A 19,864-nucleotide genomic window follows, 5' to 3' on the forward strand; every position below is an offset into this window, starting at 1 on the left:
TAAGACCAGAGTGTGATTTCCTGAGTCCCTTCTAAAAAGGCGTGAAGCCACAGATGGAGGTTAAAGCAGCAGCTACTGTCAGTCAAGGCCCCAGGCAAGACTGTGAAATCAAAGATTTGTTCCCGTTTCCCAGCCCTGGTCTTTTCTAGTGTCTGTAGCTGCCCCTTGATTGCTCCAGGGGGTAAAAGAGCTAGGCTTATCCTCTAGATCTTCCTTCCATTTCTTGATTTCTCATAGGTGAATTTTGTATTTTAAACATGGGCTGTGAGCTTTCTATAAATTTTTTTTTTAATATAAAAAAGAATGTCAGTCACCTGCAAGAGAATATTTTGGGACAAGCATGCAATACACACCTACCTCACACAGCTAACAGCCTTGGCTGAAAGCTATCCGATGACTCTGGGCTGGGCTGGAAGCCTTGCCGCTGCATACCACAATTTGAACACTATTGACTGAGTTATTATTAGGTGTCTGACACTGTGATAGGTGTAGTAGGGACCAATAGATGTGTAGGATCCAGCCCCAATCTCAAGAACTTATAGAAGAATGAAATTAGACCATACTGGTTATACAATAAGGCAGACCAGAATCTACTGTGCCAGAAATACGAAACACAGGGAGCTGGCATTATAAAAAGGAAAGATCACACCATTCGGTTTGAGGAATCAAGAAAGATTTCACAGAGGAAATGGTATTTGACATAGGATCTTGGGATCTCGATATATAGAGACCGAGAAGTTCAGGTGATTTGATTTCTTTGTTTACACTGTGATGCCATTTAGGAAGGCACCCCATAAATCTTAACTAAGTAAAGATTCTTCACAACCTTGCCAGCTCATGGCAAGGATTAGAGATGGGGGAGAGAATGGCCATCCAATTTTACTAAAAGATAAAGAATATGAGCAGGAAAAATAGAAGATGACACTGGAATACATGATTTGGTTTTATAAAGACAGAAGACCTTGAATGCAAGTAGAGCAATTTAGCTATTAAATAAATTCAAGGCCGGGCGCGGTGGCTCATGCCTGTAATCTCAGCACTTTGGGAAGCTGAGGTGGGTGGATCACCTGAGGTCAGGAGTTTGAGACCAGCCTGGGCAACATGGTGAAACCCCGTCTCTACTAAAAATACAAAACTTAGCCAGGTGCGGTGGCACACACCTGTAGTCCCAGCTACTTGGGAGGCTGAGGCAGGAGAATTGCTTGAACCTGGGAAGTGGAGGTTGCAGTGAGCCAAGATTGAGCCACTGCACTCCAGCCTGGGTGACAAAGCCAGTCTCCATCTCAAAAAATAATTAATCAATTAAATTCAACCTGCAATGGGGAGTCACTGACCACTGCCAATATTCTGGGTTGTGATTTTACTTCTAAATTCTACATCCAGGTGGGCGTGGGGAGGGACTATGTAAGGAAAGATGGTCATTGGCTATAGTGTAGTGAGTGTGTAGTATATGACCCTACCTATTCTATTGACAGCCTGGATTATGACAGCTCTTCTCAAATTTTTCGGTACTTCAGAGTCCTCTGGTGGGCTTGTTACAACACAGACTGCTGGGTCACACCTGACAGAGTATGAGTGAGATCTGAGTTCTTGTTAAATGCCAGTGTTGCTGGTCTAGGCACTATACATAAAAAACAGCTTGTCTATAGGCTCTACAGAACATTTGCCAGGGTATAGAAAGCCACCTCATCCTAAGGATCATATTGCAAAAGTATCTCCTGAATCCCTCCTCCTTAATTACTGTTTCTAAACCTCAATGATCAGTAACATCAGATAATTTTTACCTTAACTACATGCCTATTTGGGGTAAAACCATTTTACTGTTGAGAACATGGTATGCATAATGATATAAAAACTAATTTTTAGATGAGGCATGGTGGCTCATGCCATAATTCCAGCACTTTGGAAGGCTGAGGCAGGACTGCTTGAGCCCCAAGAGTTCATGACCAGCCTAGACAACATGGTGACACCCATCTTTAAAAAAAATTTTTTTTTAAATTAGCCTGGCATGGTGGCATGTGCCCGTAGTTTCAGCTACTCACGAAGCTGAGGTAGAAGGATTGCTTGAGCCCAGGAGGTTAAGGCTGCAGTGAGCCGTGATTGCACCACTGCACTCCAGCCTGGATGACAGAATGAGACCCTGTCTCAAAAAGAAAAACAAAAACTAAGCTTTAAAATAGGATTTTAAACTGCACATTCTGCAATCATAACCAGGTGTCCAGTTGTCAGGGTCTGGAATAACTTAAAAGATATGTACAAAAACAGAGATATAAAAAAAACAAATTGATAAGTGAGCAAGATCCCTTTTGGTAAATTTTGATTCTTTAAAAAATCAAAGCACACAAGTTATTATCAACTGCTACAGTCCATGTATATCCTATTTTTATATTTGACCTCCCCAAAAGGAAAATATAAATAGCCAAGAAAAATAAATGTGTAAAATGGCAGAGACAATTATTAAACTGAATGTTCAAGAAAAGGAAAAGACTAAAGTTCAGCATATATGCATATTCGCTAATTTGAAGTCAGAAAAGTCTTTCGACCTGATTTAACGTGATCTTCATGTGATCTATAGTCTGGGCCAGATCAAGTATGGGTGCGCCCCAACTTTTAGCAAATACCACACATAAAAATCTAGCTTTACAGAAAAGATCGAGATTCATTGAATGTTAAGGCTGAAAGAGTTCTGGAGGTAACTTATGGCTTTATTTTCAGTTAAGGAAGGTGAAGCCTAAAGATTAAGAAATGTCCCCAAAGCCATCCAGTTCCTTCTTTCCATCCCCCTTCTGACCTAACTCCACAGCCAGTGAGTAAATCCTCTTCCCTGCTCTCATTTTCCACACCATTCATGGGTAAAGACCACAGGGCGGCATTTGCTTAAACCAGGCCTGGAGTCCCTGGCCATTGTTCCCCATCTGTTGGTTCTGTCTCTCCAGCAATGATTGCAAATGCCTCAAAAACAGGAACCGCTTCTTCAATCCTCTCCTGAATTCCCTATGGATACATGAAGAGGCTGATTATTCCGTTGATTAAAAAAAAAAAAAAAAAAGGAATCTCCAAATTACAAAAGCATTCACAATGGCATCTGTATTCTATAGGCTCTTTCAGGTTGCAAGAGCAAGGGAGACCAATCGTGCTTCCCTCATTAATGGGGGTTTATTGTAAGGACAAACAGTACGAGGTCTAGCAGCTGCACACCCAGCCAGGCTCCGCTGGGAACTCATCACTGCTTGTTATTGTCCTGGATAAACCTGTGGCTCTCACAGCCAGGCAGCTGCTCTCCTGACTTAACTGCTTACCCTCTCTGTGCCTTGGGTCCTTCACGTCTAAAATGGAGGTAATAATAATACCTCACTGGGTTCTTGTGAGGATTAACTAAGTTGACATGTGTAAAGCCCTTACAAGGGTATCTAGGGCATAGTAAATGCTAGAAGATGTTAGCTATCATGATTAATTCAGTGCAATCCGACAGGTCTCCTTGAATGGGAAAGCTCTTACTCCTCTGACGGATAGAGATGAGAAATTCCCTTTTTGTCTTCTTTGAGAATTTGACTTTTTTTCTCTCCTAGTTTCTGCTCATTGGGATCATTACTTCCCTGGTGGAGAAAATCAGCTCACTGCCCGTCCCTTCAGAAAAGATATTAGGAGCTACCGACTCCATGGAAACTTGCCACTGGTGAGCAATCATTTGTTCTACTGCCAAACTGCTGGAGCATGGAGAGAGGAAATAGAGGATTTAGCAGTTTGGCTTCCTTGTACTGAGACAGTTTGATTTTTCTCTACAAGTTTTGGCAAATCTTAACTATAGCATGCCTAAATTATGCAAACACCGTGGGATGGGAAGTGCACGTTTCTGGGTGGACCAGAGCTGAAATGTTATACATAGACCTGTGTTGCTCCTGAGGAGTGCTCCTTGGGGCTAGCTGCAAATCCAGCTGAGGTTAACCGCGTTTTATCGTACTGCAAAGAAGCTCCCTTGTAGTTAACCCTGCTGTGGAATTCAGAGCCTGTCCTGAGCCTTTTTGCTTGAGGCTATGCACGTGGACCTTGGCAGAGCATCATTAAAACCCCTATTAGTGAGAGTAGACTGCTTTTCCCTGTGAGGAAAAGTATTACATTGCAGTAAAATGCAAATCCACTAACAGGCAACTGCAGATTTATAGCACTGCAGTTCCACAGGAATCACAGGGAGATAGAACCTTGTTTCCCCCGGCAGATTGGAGTTACTAGTGTGTACAAATTGCCCAGAATTCCACACAGGACCAGGTACATAATTTGCAGGGCCCAGTGCAAATTGTTCAAATATTATTGAGATTTGTTCAAATAGTATTGAGATTTTCAAGATGGCGGCAACAGATCATTCGTCTAAGCATCTGGTCATTCTGAACACAGGGTCCTGTGCTACTGCCCAGATTCTATGTGTCATTGAAAAATGGCACTTTCAATTTTGGACACATCATATGGCCTTTGGGGAAAGAATATAAATGCAGATATAAACCTTGTTAACCCAATTCCTTCAGCCTGGGGACACCCACACATTGGTAGATAATCAAAATGGCATGAGCTACTGATCCCCACCTAGTGTCATTATTGATATTGTAAGTCCCCTCCCACCACCACACACACCCACTGACCTCCTTTTGCTGTGAGTATGAGGACACTCACACTCCTCCTCTGATCCTTATGTTTTTTTGCTTTGTATTCAGTAAGAAATGGAATAGCACAATACTTAAGAGTATAGACTCAATACTACTAGTAGTTGTGCACCCTTGGGCAAGTTATTTAACCTCTGTGTGGCTCGGTTTCTTCATCTGTTAAAAAAAAGCAGATAATAATAGTACCTGCCTAAGAAAGCATAGTGTTAGCACACATAAAATACTTAGCATTGTCCCTGGCACATGGCAAATGCTCTGGAGGTGTTAGCTGGTATTAACCTGCTACCTTTGCCCCAGCTGCAGTCAACTCCACTGTTGCCACCACTGCTGTCCTCTAAAGTCCTAATGTTCATGTAAGGGCATTCCTTTATGAGAAAAGAGGGCATTAAGCTAGGACCTCAATTAAGGGCCAAAATTAGACAATTATTGTTTATTTCCAAATGAGTTTAGATACATACTGTCACAGAAGTACACTGACAGTGTTGGAAGAGCCTTCAACTCTCATACAAATATAATTGCTAATAGGTGTAAACATTTTAACTACAACAGAAACCTATGTTGACATGTCTTCATTTTAAAATATACCTGGAGTCTGGAAAAATAGAGGTGGCCTTCGCAGTGTGGAAGGTCCCTGAAGCAACCACTCTTGATCATCCTCATTTTTCCTTTAATTATAAGAGCAAGAACAGAATTCACATTGTTTTGCAAATGAGGAAGCGTGCAGGAAAGAGGACAATAGCAATGGCCCTGGAGCTCTGGGGAAGCAAACCTGACTCAGACACCAACTCTGTTTTCCATGGGGCAAGCCACATCATTTGAAGGGGACGTGTGTCTTTTTTCCTGTAGAACGCAGTTCATAATGAGGGTCCTCCCTAGGTCATGGTGCTGCTGGCAATTGTGCAGGATATGGACATTAGAAAACACACTTAGAAATGAGCCAAGGGGACAGAAAAATGAGAGACATTTTGAGGAAGCCAACAAGAACGAAATCAATATGGCATCAACTAAATCATTTCAGGCATCAAGGATGACTGAAAATGGAAATATGGAATAAAGTAGGAGTTGAATTTAGGGCTCTGAAGGAAAACAAAGTAAAAGTTAAAACTTACTTTGTAAACAGGGAACCACCCGGAGAGTTATTATGTTAATTTCTTTCTCTTCTTTGGTAGTGGCTTAAAAGAATTTTGAATAAAACATGTAAGTATCTTTCCTAATGGGGGGAAAAAAGAAAACCCTACCTTTCATTTCAAATGAGTTAATGGATGGGACAGTGCCTTGAAAAGTCCTATTATGAAACCAGCCAGAGCATTATCAGCCTTTCTTCTTAGATTCAGTCGCCACAGCTGCCAGGCCTGTCCAAACAGCAAACAGGAAATGAGAAAGGATCTGACACCACAGCTTCAGAGAGTTCTTACCGACCTCCTGGAGGTGTGGGGGCGGACAGAGAATCTTGAGCAAATATGTGTACTTTCCACTTTATTGATAAAAATATACTTTTATTGCACAAGATTTATCAAAGTGGCCCTGTCTACAAGTGTTTGTTCATTCTTTTAAAACATTTTTAATGGAAAAATTGCATTTCATTTGCTTAGATCTATGGATTAAGAGTTTTTTTTAAAAAAGGCATAAAAGTTCCTATTGCAGCAAATGATCAAAGAGAGAGCTGATTTCCTCCCATAGCTGTTCCTTCAGGTGTTTTTTATTCTGAAAGGTTATTTTCCTCTTCTTTTCAAAATGGTGCTCAGAATGAAAAGGCAATCTGTATTTAAATGTTTGCTTTATATTTCCTTTGTTATTCAAGAAATTGTGTGTGCCTGGACATTTAGTGTTCACATTACACTTATAAGAAAACTGGAACAAGTACTCTGAAACTGTATATCTCTAATTTGGGAGAATGTGTTTAAATTTAAAAAATAAAACTTTTTCCAGGAAGAGGCTCTATGCACAGTATCAGGATGGGGCTACTCCATTCAGAATCTGTTGCCATGGTGACCGACCTGGGAGCCTCGTGGGCTCTGTACAGGAGGCATGTGTGGTAATTATATAAGCTGAAGTGCTGTTGAATAACCCCAGGAAGGCAGGACTGCCACAGTGCAATTTCTCGGAAACCACTATTTAAAAATTCATACATCATAATGCCTTCTTCTTTTATATGAAAATCCGCCATTTAAGTATTTTTCTTACATCAATCTGATAAGACTGATATAACGGAAAATAGAGCTTATCAATTCTGAGCGTATAAAGTATGCCAAATGAGCTGCATTATATACTAACGAATTTATTTCCAATAATTTTATTTTTTATGAACGAGCAATGAACCAACAATTAAATGCATTACTGTTGTTCTCATAATAAGCCATACGTGACTTACTCCTTTTCTTTAATATGTAATATACAATAATTATAAAAGTATAAGTAGGCAATTGATTGAAACAATAAATCAATGCCATTTTTAATTGAATAAACAAGTGAAATTAGTTAAGCATGAAGTGCAATCAATACATATTTTCCGATAAAAAATGGAAAATTTTCTCATTCCTGTTCACATTTAACATTTTACATTGTCACATGTAGGTCACAGGCCACACTTGTAGGAGACAGATCATTACCTGACACATAGGAAATTGGTTTCTGGTGATGATGTAATGTTATTCTTTCATTCAACAAATAGTTATTGAATGAGGAAAACTAAATGTTTGATCTTAGCAAGTCTTTTTGCCTCCTCAGGCCTTCAGTTTCCTCATCTGAGGGCCTTTTGACCTCAAAAATTCTATCATTCCAGAACTCACAAGATAAAATTGTCTGCATGTCAGTTGTTTTATAATTTTACTTTGAAGCAACAGACCAACTGTTATGTACTGAGTGTATTCTAACACTGTGACAGACATTTAATTGATATTACCTGTAGCACTGTAAGGTAGACACTGCTTTCCCATTTAACAAATGAAGACACAACTTATATAATTTAAATCTGCCCAGCTCCAAACAAATGGAATGAACTTTGTATTGCCCCATGCTGCCCATACACTGGTGAAGAAACTTCAACTCTCTTATAGATAAATTATTTTTTGTACTGATAAAGAAATGGAAAGTATGATTGTACAACATGTCAAAAACTCTAAGAGCACTGATTTTTTAAAATTTTTAAAGAACCCTGGAATCAAAGCAACAAAAGACTAAATTGAACTGTCACAAAACAGGGATTTCCAGATTCATCCAAAGGCAATAAGATGCAGAAAGTGGACGCTACTTATTGTAAGAACAATGCTAAAAACAGGACTTAGACATGCATTTACTGCTCATTAGTACCCACTTACGTCTAGTCATACACAAGTGATTAATCATGGCTCTATGTCTGATCAATTGAATTTTGTACAAAATTAAATGACGGTTAAAAATAATCATTGTAATGAGCACTTAAAATGACAGATATGACTTAGTGCAGGGTTTCTTCATTAACTTGAGTGTTTTTCCTACTACTCTTCTGAAAGTGCTTTCTCTCTCCCTGTATTTGAAGATGTGGCTGATAATGATGTTACCATTCAGGTGTCCGCATTTATTTGTGAAACCATTGTGCGTTCCACAAGCTCCCTCCATTACATGCATGGTCTTCTGTTCAGTGGTTTTACATACTTTTTACTGAATTAGTACTGGCCCTTTCCTGTTCTGTTCGTAGAAGAGGCCCCCCCACATGCTTTACAAGTCAATGAATGCAATTTCTGCCTCTTTATCTTGGAGACTTTTTTGCCTCAAGTCTCAGCGTTATACCCCATCTTGGTTTTTGTTGTGTAAAAGAGTGGACTGATGACAGATTTCATTTCCCAGAATTTATTACCTATTGTGTATATTGCAGTTCATTCACAATGACTCCATCTGCATTTAGGTTGAATGGGGCCCCCCCAACCCAATTTAATAAAAAAATAATGAGGCCACTCAAAGCTCATAGATGTGTCAGCACTATGAAAAGGCTCTATAATCAATGCAAATGTGATGTTTTCCTGCTTTGTGGAGCACAGAGGTTTGACACCCATCTCTTTTGCTGGATCAAATCAGGCTCCCTCTTTGCTTTGAGAATCTAATGAAAGGTATGGGCTCTCTTCTTCCCTCAAAAAAAAAATGTATGTGGCTGCATAATTTATTGAAATGTTAATTGGTGAGTTGTTTCATGCTGGAGTTTTCCTCTCTCCTGCTCCAAGAATGTGGTCAAGCCTCTTGAGATGTGAATGGTGCCCCTAAGGTTGTGCAGAGCATAGACTACAATCCATTTATGCGAGCCCCGCTGGAAAGTTCCGGAACCTTTGCACTGCCCACAGGTGGGGCTAGGAGAGTATCAGCAATGACTGAGCTTAGATTTTCTCCCATCCAAGACACAACGGTGGCTTGAGATCAAGTTAAATTTGATTTAAAATGTATTAAGTAATATGTTTTTGCACATGTGTGTAGGTGTAAGTTCACATCTTCTGTATAGGTCTATAAACACATACATACACACACACACACACACACACACATACACACACGCAATTTTACAATGTTTCTGAGGACTTGTGATCTCTGTCCTCTAGCATACCCTATCCCACTCCCTGAGGCCAATAGTAAGAAATTTAACATTTATCAAGTGCTTACTACTGAGTTTTCTTTTTTTCCCCACACCCCACCCATCCACTACTGAGCTTTCACAAAAAGTAATTCATCTATTTTTGTGAAAAGGAATAAGGGTTCAGAAATTAAGTAACTTTCTCAGGGTCACACAAGCTGTGTTGGTGGAGTCAGGATTTGTATCCAGATATAAAGAGGGTAGCAGTAGGCTATACTATTGCCACAAAAACCACTGCCTCTAACATTAATAAATGCTGTATTAATGGATGCATATATTTTTGTTGAAATTAGTATTTCTTTGCATGTGATTTTATATTCTCAATAAGCATGATTTGTTAAATGAGTTTTAAGTAACTTAATTTTTACATTTGGTAAGCTGTTTACATATATATAAGTTCACAGAAAAAAATCATTCTTTATTTTGTAGTTCTAGAAAAATAACATTGTTGGCTGATATGGTTTGGCTGTGTCCCCACCCAAATCTCATCTTGAATTGTAGCTCCCATAATCCCCACGTGTCATGGGAGGGACCCGGTGGGAGGTAATTGAATCATGGGTGCAGGTTTTTCCATGCTGTTCTCATGATAGTGAATAAGTCTCATAATATCTGATAGTTTTATAAAGAGAGTTCCCCTGCACATGCTCTCTTGCTTGCCCCCATGTAAGACTTGCCTTTGTTCTTCCTTTGTCTTCTGCCATGATTGTGAGGCCTCCCCAGCCATGTGGAATTGTTAGTCCATTAAACCTCTTTTTCTTTATAAATTTCCCAGTCTTGGGTATTTCTTCATAGCAGTATGAAAATGGACTAATACACTGGCAATAAACATAAAATATCTTCTTTTTTTAGTTTGTATAAATTGACTTCTTTATAAGTTAAGGGTGGCAAGATAAAAATGTCTTCCTTTGCACAACCATAGTATTTTGAACATATTTCACTGTTGTTTTTGGATTCCATAAAAATTATGTTTACAAATATCCATTTTCCCAAACTAGACTTAGGACTCCTCAGGACTGGATTTGGTTTCTTTCATTTTTCTTAGCTTCCTAAAAATATACTTGAGTAGTCCATAAATCTAAACTTGGTCATAATGTACCCATTCCCTACACAGTGATCAGGCACTATAAACATTCTATCATGTTAAAGGGCCCCTGCTGTACGCCCTCACCTTTTAAACCCAACTCCCCATCTCATTACCTCACCTCTTAGAACTGTGTGGCTTTGACTGGCTATTTTATCTCTTGAAACTCCAAAATCTTTATAAGTAGAATAGGGATGATAAGAATACTGATGACATGAGATTGTTGTATGAATTATATAAAAAGCAGGGGACATTAAATACTTGGCATAACCAAGGTGGCTGGATAGCTCAGTTGATTAAAGCATGGTGGTAATACTTAGTATAGGGCCTAGGACATGATAAGAGTCCAGTAAATGGCAGCTTATTATCATACTTAAATTGCACTATTCTAATTGGGAAGACTTGCATTCAGTTGTCTTTTTGTTTGTTTGTTTGTTTGTTTCAGAAACAGGGTATCATTATGTTGCCTAGGCTGGAGTACAGTGGTTACTCATAGTTGCAATTGTAGTGCACTGCAGCCTTGAACTCCTGGGCTCAAGCAATCCTCTTACCCCAGTCTCCCGAGTAGCTAGGACTACAGGTAAGTGTCACTGCACCTGGCCTTGGTTGTCTTTAAAAGCAAACAAGCAAGGTGGCAGGATCACTTGAGACCAGGAGTTCAAGACCAGCCTGGTCAACATAGTGAGACTCCATCTCTAAAAAAATTTTTAAAAATTAGCCAGGCATAGTGGCATGTGCCTGTAGTCCCAGCCACTCAGGAGGCTAAGGAGGGAGGATTGCTTGAGGCCAGGAGTTCAAGGCTGCAGTGAGCTATGACCATGCCACCGCACTCCAGCCTGGGCAGCAGAGCAAGACCCTGTCTCAGAAATTTTTTTTTTTTAAGTGAACAAGACCATGAGTCTGGGATGATTCCTCTAGACTTCTAAACTCTTCTTTTGCACTACCATAGTATTTTGAACATATTTCTCTGTCATTTTTTAGATTCCATAGAAATTAGTTTTACTTATATACATTTTCCCTAACTAAACTGAGCATATCATATCGATCTTTGACATCTTAGTATCTAGCCTGGGAGCCAGAGGCTCCAGAGGATGCCATTTATATTTCTTATAAGTAGCATCCACACCAGCCCCAGTTGTGCCTTGCTGCACTCTGGGTAAGCCTAGAATAAAATATGGCTATAATAAGGATAATTCTGTATGTTGAAATGCTAGGTATAAAGTCATATTTGGAAAGAAATAGAAAAGGGCCAAGTGTGTTATTTTCAACTATTTCATCCTTTAGTATTAATCTTTTCCTAATTCTTCTGAGGTGTCATTTAATTTTCCCCTATAACAGAAAATTCAGAAGGTAGCAGTATTCCTAAAGACATCCAGCCATAAAGTAGACTAAAGATTTTGTTAGATGTTCTTTATAGGATTTCACTTAGAATTTAATATTGAGAAAAATAACTTATTGTTGTCAATAAACATAAAATGTCTTACCTTTCCCTAGTTTGTAGAAATTGAGATATTTGTAAGTCAAGATTGGTAACATAAAAATGTCTTCCAAGCTGGTGCAAAGAACTTCTGCACCAGTCATTTAAGTGAGTTCTGAATGCATTTAAAAGAATCTTGATTTCATTCAACCTTACTATTGATGTGTCTCATGGGGAAAAAGGTTAACTGTAACAAAATCGTCAGACTTGAGGGAAGGTTTCAGGAGGATAAAATTAAAAGTGTTAAAAATGTAAAAGATAAATCAAGCTTTTCACTTTAGAACAGAATATAATTCAGGCTAGACTAATTTTAAATTTATGATAATTTCATTAACCGCAGAGAATCTGCCTTAATCCAATCTGTGAAAGAGTAGTTTGCTAATTAATAATTACAAAATATGGGCGACGTTTAAGCATTATTTTCAAGCACTATTTGCATTTGTTGTTTTCAAGCATCATTTACTCACAAGCTGCTAATTGTCACTTTAATTTATTTATCAATCTAGGTCTAACAGAATCTCTAGTAATGTTTTACTAGTCATTCCCAATGTTATTGTAATTACTAAAAAATTATATAAATGTATTTATGTTCAAATAATGTAACTCAGAATTTTTAAAGTAATTAAACTTCACCTAATGGTGCAGGCTATGTGTTAGCTTTCAACTTACTCAAAAAGATTTAACAGACAATTTCTAAGTTCATATTCTCAACTGTATAGTCAAGGGTGAAGAAAGTAAATAAACCAATTCGTCTTAGAAATTTATTAGAAAATTGGAAAATGACTGTTGGAAACCTGTCAGAATGATTTTTTTTCTTTTACTAAGCTACAAAATTTTTATCTATCTGTCTAAAACTCACAATCATCAGATAAAATAATTTGTCTCAACTACTTAATGCATTAGGGCATCTTTTCCACTTTAGTTAAAATCCTTACGTCTGTCTCCACAGCTGTCATAATTTATTTTTCTTTCTCAAGCTGTCCATGTTCATTTCAGTGGCAAAATGATAACTTATAGTAGTTATTCTAACAGATGATTAGATTGAAGACAACCTGTATAAATCCAGGAGTGCTTTTCAAAATGATTCAATTCTTTCTATATCAAAAGTAATATGGAAGTCACAGTATTAGTCTGTTCCCACACTGCTATAAAGAAATACCTGAGACTAGGTAATTTATAAAGAAAAGAGGTTTAAGTGGCTCACAGTTCCACAGGCTGCACAGGAAGCATGGCTGGAGAGGCCTCAGGAAACTTACAATCATGGTGGAGGGGGAAGGGGAAGTGAGCACATCTTCACATGGCCAGAGCAGGAGGAAGGGAGAGAGAAAGCGGCTGCTACACACTTTTAAACAACCAGATTTTGTAAGAACTCTACCGCAAGAGCAGCACTAAGGGGATGGTGCTAAACCATTAGAAACTACTCCCATGAACCAATCACCTCCAACCAGGCCCAACCTCCAACATTGGGGATTACAATTGGACACGACATTTGGGTGGGAACACAGATTCAAACCATATCAATCACAGATCCTCCAGTGTTCCTCTTAAATCTGTGACAAATCTTAGAAGTTCTCCTGGCTGGGCACAGAGGCTCATGCCTGTAATCCCAGTACTTTGGGAAGCAGAGGCAGGAGGGTCACTTGAGGCCAGGAGGTAGCAACTAGCCTGGGCAACATAGCAAGACCTCCACTCTACAAAAATTTAAAAAACAGGCCAGGTGTGGTGGTGTGTACTTGTGGGCCCTACTGAGGCAAGAGGATTGCTTGAGCCCAGGAGTTCAAGGTTCCAGTGAGCTATGATCATGCCACTGTACTCCACCCAAGGTGACAGAGCAAGACCTCGGCTCTTAAAAAAAAAAAAAAAAAGAAAAAGAAAAAAAGACAAGAACTTGTCTCTTAAGAAAAAGAAAAAAAAAGTCTCCCTGAGACTTCCCTTATTTCTCTTTTCTCTGGGTTTCCCTTAGGATTCTCACCTAAATTTTTTTCCTTTCTCCTTCTCATTCACCTTTTGTATAATCTCAACTATTGCTATGGAGTCAACCATTATAATAGTTCCCAAATCAATAGCTGTCTAATTTCTCACAAGCAGCTCAATCCAATAGCTCAATTTGTGTTTGTGGTATGCCTTTATATATGCAAAACCAGAATAATCCCAGTTTTAGTTATTCAAATGCTAATACTAGTTGATGCATACATTTTTGCTAAAATTAGTATTTTTTGCATATAATTTCATAATTATCAGTAAGCGTGATTTGTTAAATGAGTTCCATGTTATGTAAGCCTTTTACATGTAAATAAGGTCACAGGAAAAACATTCATTATCTTCTCGTTCTAGAAGACAGACTAGGCCCATGTAGAAGTCTCTTGTTTTAATACTAAATAACTAGAAATAACAGAAAGATAAGCCATTTGAAAATTTACTGTCACAGAGGTAAAATTTTTTTTAAAGGAAGTAAATATGAGGGGGGGAAATCCTGCTAAAATATAAATAGGTGCTACAACAAGATGTCTTAGAAAAAAAAAGAACTTTTTTAAATAAAAGAGCATAAATAGGAAAAAGCTATTACAAAGGGGGCTGCTCTGGAGATTTCTGGCTCCAGATAAGATGGAGTAAACACATTCCATTTTATTCCTCCCACTAATCACAGGAAAAAATCCTGGACCAAAAATATATATATTTATATCACAGAGAAGACTTTGAAAGGAGGAACAAACAAGGTAAAATGGCTGGAAACCTCAGAACTTGAGAAGCAACCTGGAAGTGAGCTTCCTGAATATTTTGTTGCCTCATAAATACCTTGGCCTGGGTGCTAGAGAAGGCCACTATATTAGTCCATTCTCATGCTGCTGTGAAGAAATACCCAAGACTGGGTAATTTATAAAGGAAAGAGGGTCAATTGACTAACAGTTCCACATGGCACGGGAGGCCTCAGGAAACTTACAATCATGGCAAAAGGAGAAGGAAACATGTCCCTCTTCACATGGCAGCAGGAGAGAGAAGTGCCAAGCAAAAAGGGGAAAAGCCCCTTTTAAGCCCCACTTAGTTGATGGTTTTAACATCAAATCTTGTGAGAACTCACTCACTATTACAAGAACAGCATGAGGATCACCCCCATGATTCAATTACCTCCCACCAGCTTCCTTCCATGACACGTGGGGTTTATGAGAACTACAATTCAAGATGAAATTTGAGTGGGGACACAACCAAACCATATCATTCCACCCTGGTCCCTCCCAAATCTCATGTACTCACATTTCAAAACACAATCATGCCCTTCCAACAGTCCCCAAAGTCTTAAATCATTCCAGCATTACCTCAAAAGTCTGCAATCCAAAGTCTCATCTGAAACAAGGCAAGTCTCTTCTGCCTATGAGCCTGTTAAATCAAAAGCAAGTAGTTACTTCCTAGATACAATGGGGGTATAGGCATTGGGTAAATACACTCATTCCAAATGGGAGAAATTGGCCAAAACAAAGGGGCTACAGGTCCCATGCAAGTCCGAAATCCAGTAGGGCAGTTGTTAAATCTTAACGTTCCAAAATGATCTCCTTTGACTCCATGTTTACATCCAGGGCATGCTGATGCAAGAGGTGGGCCCCCACAGCCTTAGGCAGCTTCACCTCTGTGGCTTTGCAGGGTACAGCTTCCATCCTGGTTGTTTTCATGGGCTGGCATTGAGTGTCTGTGGCTTTTCCAGGCACACAGTGCAAGCTGTCAGCAGATCTATCATTCTGGAGTCTGGAGGATAGTGGCCTTCTTCTCACAGATCCACTAGGCAGTGCCCCAGTGGGGACTCTGTGAGGGGACTCCACCCCCACATTTCCCTTTTGCACTGCCCTAGCAGATGTTCTCCATGAGGACTTTGCCCCTGCAGCACACCTCTGCCTGGACATCCTCCACACGTAAGCTGCCAAGGCTTGGGGCTTGCACCCTCTGAAGCAATGGCCTGAGCTGCACATTGGCCCCTATTAGCCATGGCTGGAGCTGCAGCAGCTGGGATGCAGGGCACCATGTCTCTAGGCTGCATAGAGCACAGGGGCCGGACCCAGCCCAGGAAACCATTTTTCCCTCCTAGGCCTCTGGGCCTGTGATGAGAGGGGCTACTTTGAAGGTCTCTGACATACCCTGGAGACATTTTCCCCATTGTCTTGGTGATTAACATTTGGCTCCTCATTACTTGTGCAACTTTCTGCAGCTGGCTTGAATTTCTCCCCAGAAAATGGGTTTTTCTTTTCTACTGTATTGTAAAGCTGCAAATTTTCCAAACTTTTATGATCTGCTTCCTCTTGAATGCTTTGCCACTTAGAAATTTCTTCCACCATATACCCTAAATCATCTCTGTCAATTTCAAAGCTCCACAGATCTCTAGGGCAAGGGCAAAATGCTGCCAGTCTCTTTGCATAGCAAGAATCACCTTTATTTCAGTTCCCAAGTTCTTCATCTCCATCTGAGGCCACCTCAGCCTGGACTTCATTGTCCATATCACTATCAGCATTTTGGTCAAAGCCATTCACTAAGTCTCTAAGAAGTTCCAAACTTTCCCACATTTTCCTGTCTTCTGAGCCCTCCAAGTTGCTAGGAAGTTCCAAACTTTCCCATATTTTCCTGTCTTCTTCTGAGCCCTCCAAACTGTTCCAACCTCTTCCTGTTACCCAGTTCCAAAGTCGCTTTCACATTTTGAGGTATCTTTACAGCAGCATCCCACTCTCTGTGGTACCAATTTACTGTACTAGTCCATTCTCATGCTACTGTGAAGAAATACCCAAGGCTGGGTAATTTATAAAGGAAAGAGGTTCAATTGACCTACAGTTCCACATGGCTGGGGGAGGCCTCAGGAAACTTACAATCATGGTGGACAAATACATCCTTCTTCACAAGGTATCAGGAGAGAAGAGTACCAAGGAAAAGAGGGAAAAGCCCCTTATAAAACCATCAGATCTCACGAGAACTCACCATCACGAGAACAACATAAGGGTAATCGCCCCCATGATTCAATTACCTCCCACTGGGTCCCTCCCACAACATGTGGGGATTATGAGAACTACAATTCAAAATGAGATTTGGGTGGGACACAGCTAAACCATATCAGCCACAATCTAGAAACACCAGCAGTCACCAACAGAAAATAGCCCCCAAGAAAAGTCAGCTTTCTCTAGCCAGAGGATGAGGAAAGAGGCAGCCCAAAGACAAAAACCCTTTAATCATATCTGCCTGTTCTTTGGGTGAATACCAAGCAAACAACATATGTCTCCCCCACCACAATGGCACTGCAGTGGCAGAACCAGTGGGTAGAGCATCATATTCTGCCCTGCTCTTCACAGTAACAAGAAGGTGCTCCTTCCTCCAGGGTCTGTGGGCAGAACTCTGACTTCTACATGTCTTTTGAAGGAATGGGCATGACTCCTCCCTGCATAATCTTTGGGAATAACTATGACTTCAACCCTTTTCCTGGAGGGTGAAAGGAAGATGCTGCTTGCGCACAGAGTCTATGTGTAGAGCTCTAACTTATAATCCCCACTTCAGTAATGTGGAGGTAACCATCACCAGCTGAATCAGTAGGTAAAATCTTGTCTTCTAAAGTCTTCCATGTAGTAAAGAGTGGCACCCCTCCAACTATCCAGCTAGTGTTAAAAGACTGTGGGATGCAGTGCTGTCATCTGGGTAACACAGAAATGGAGGAGATCTGAAGTGTAGCATGGTAAAGTCTTACTAAACTAGGCTAATATTTGCACTACAACTCACAAAAAGAGTGTCAGGATATGCATTTTGAACCTCGACAGTTTGCTAAAGTAGAATATTTAATAGGAACCAGAGTCTTAAAACAACATTCAAAATGTCCAGGATACATTCCAAATTACTGGTCATACCAAGAACTAAGAAAATCTAAATTCAAATGAGAAAAGATGATCAAAAGACGCTAATGCCAAGATGACACAGATATTGTAATTGTCTGAATGTGGTTTTCAAGAAGCTGTCAAAAAGTGTTTTAACAAGCAATTATGAAAACTTTTGGAACAAAAGAAAAATTCAAAAATATCATCAAAGAAATAGAAGATGCGGTAGGGCATGGTGGCTCATGCCTATAACCCTAACACTTTGTGAAGCCAAGGCAGGAGGATCATTTGAGTTCTGGAGTTTAAGATGAGCCTTGGCAACATAGTGAGACCTCATCTCTATAAAATTTTTAAAAAACTAGCCAGATATGGTGGCATGTGTCTGTGGTTTCAGATACCTGGGAGGCTGAGGTGGGAGGACTGCTTGAGCCCGGGAGTCAGAGGCTACAGTGAGCTATGATTGCACCACTGTACTCCAGCCTGGATGACATATGCAAGACCATGTCACAAAAAAAAAGAAAAAAAAAGATATAAAGAACAATAAAATGTAAATTTTATACTGAAAAATACAATAACCTAAATTTAAAAACATTTACTAGGTGGGCACAATAGCAGACTAGAGATGGCCAGGAAAGAATCAGTGAACCTGGGAGCCTCTCTGAACATATCCTGGTTTTGGAGCTGCCCAATGGAAAAAAAAAAAAGAATCAGTGAACTTTAAGACAAATAAACAGGAAGTGTTCAATTTAAAAAACAGAAAGAAAATGAATTGAACCCTATACACCAATGAGATAATAACAATTCATCTAACATTTCTGTCGTCAAAGTTCTAGAAGAAGGGAAAAAAGAATGCAAGACTGAAAAATACCTAAAGAAATAATGGCTAAAAACTTCCTAAATGTGATGAAAGACACAAACTTACATATTCCAGAAGCTGAGAAAACCCCAAACACAGTAAACCCAAAGAGATCAACACCCAAATACATCACTGTCAGAACTGTGAAAACTTAAGACAAAAGAAAAAATCTTGAAAGCAGTTAGAAGAAAATGACAATACCTACAGGACAACAATGATTCAAATAATAGCAGATTACCCATCAGAAATCACAGGGCCAGAGGAAGTGGCACAACATTTTTAAGTGATGAAAGAAAAGAATCACCAACCTAGAATTCTATATCCAGTGAAAATATCCTTCAAGAATAAGAAGAATCAATGCATTTGAAGACTTAAAACAACAAAACAACAACTAAGGGTATTTATCCCGGCAGAATAAAAGAATAGCTAGAAGAAATTGTTTGTACAGAAAGAAAATGATAACAGAACTAAGAACTTAGTTCTGTTGCAACTAAGAACATCAGATATGAAGAAAGATGTAAAGAATAAATATACGTTTAATAAATAATTTTTTCCTTGTGATTTAAAAAATGTGTTTAATAGTTAAAAGCAAAACTTATGATAATGTCTGCTTTGGTTCTCAATGAATGTAGAATATTTTCAGACAACTATCAAGGGAGAGAGTAAAATGACCTAAATTGTGGTGATGCACCCATATTCCACAGGAAGTAGTAAAATCTTGATAGTAGTAGACTATTAATTGTAACCCCTAGAACAACGGCTTAAAAAAAAACTGTGAAGCAACACACTCAAGAGTTATATTGTAGATAAATCAGAAAACTAAAGTAGTGCTCAAGTAGCCCACAAGAAGACTGGAAAGGAGAAACAGAGAAATAAAAAAAAGAAGAAGCAAACAAAATAAGTTAAAAAATGGCATCCATAAATTATAAAATATTAATCATTACCTTAAATCTAAATGGTCCAAAAACACCAATTAAAAGACAACAATTGATAAAAGGATTTTTAAAAAATGACCAACTATATGCTGTCTACACAACTCACTTTAAACATAACAATAGAGGTATGTTAGAGGTAAAAGGAATAGAAAAATTATACCATGCAAACAACTAATCAAAAGAAAGTTGAAGAGGCTATGTAAATACTAGATGAAGTGGACTTCAGAACAAAGAAAATTACCAGGGACAAAACAAGGCATTACATAATGATAAAAGGGTCAACTCACGAACAGAATATAACAATCTTAAATGTATATGTACCAACGCACACAGGGCTTCAAAATACATGAAGCAAAAACTCACAGGAATGAAAGGATAAATAAACAAATCTACAATTATAATTGAGGACTTCAACAACCCTTTGCTAAA

The 19,864-nt window shown here is 39.1% G+C and overlaps 1 long non-coding RNA gene across 1 annotated transcript; it reads right to left on the minus strand.

Moving 5' to 3' along the window:
* Positions 1-2,684: 2,684 nt before the first annotated feature.
* Positions 2,685-15,185, minus strand: LOC129523785 (uncharacterized). The gene is made up of 3 exons (XR_008667400.2): positions 15,125-15,185; positions 4,635-6,007; positions 2,685-2,994 (listed from the first exon to the last, which is right to left on the minus strand). It is a non-coding gene; the product is annotated as an uncharacterized lncRNA (long non-coding RNA).
* Positions 15,186-19,864: the final 4,679 nt, after the last annotated feature.

The sequence above is a fragment of the Gorilla gorilla genome, chromosome 6 (assembly GCF_029281585.2).
Source record: "Gorilla gorilla gorilla isolate KB3781 chromosome 6, NHGRI_mGorGor1-v2.1_pri, whole genome shotgun sequence".
Taxonomy (NCBI): domain Eukaryota; kingdom Metazoa; phylum Chordata; class Mammalia; order Primates; family Hominidae; genus Gorilla; species Gorilla gorilla.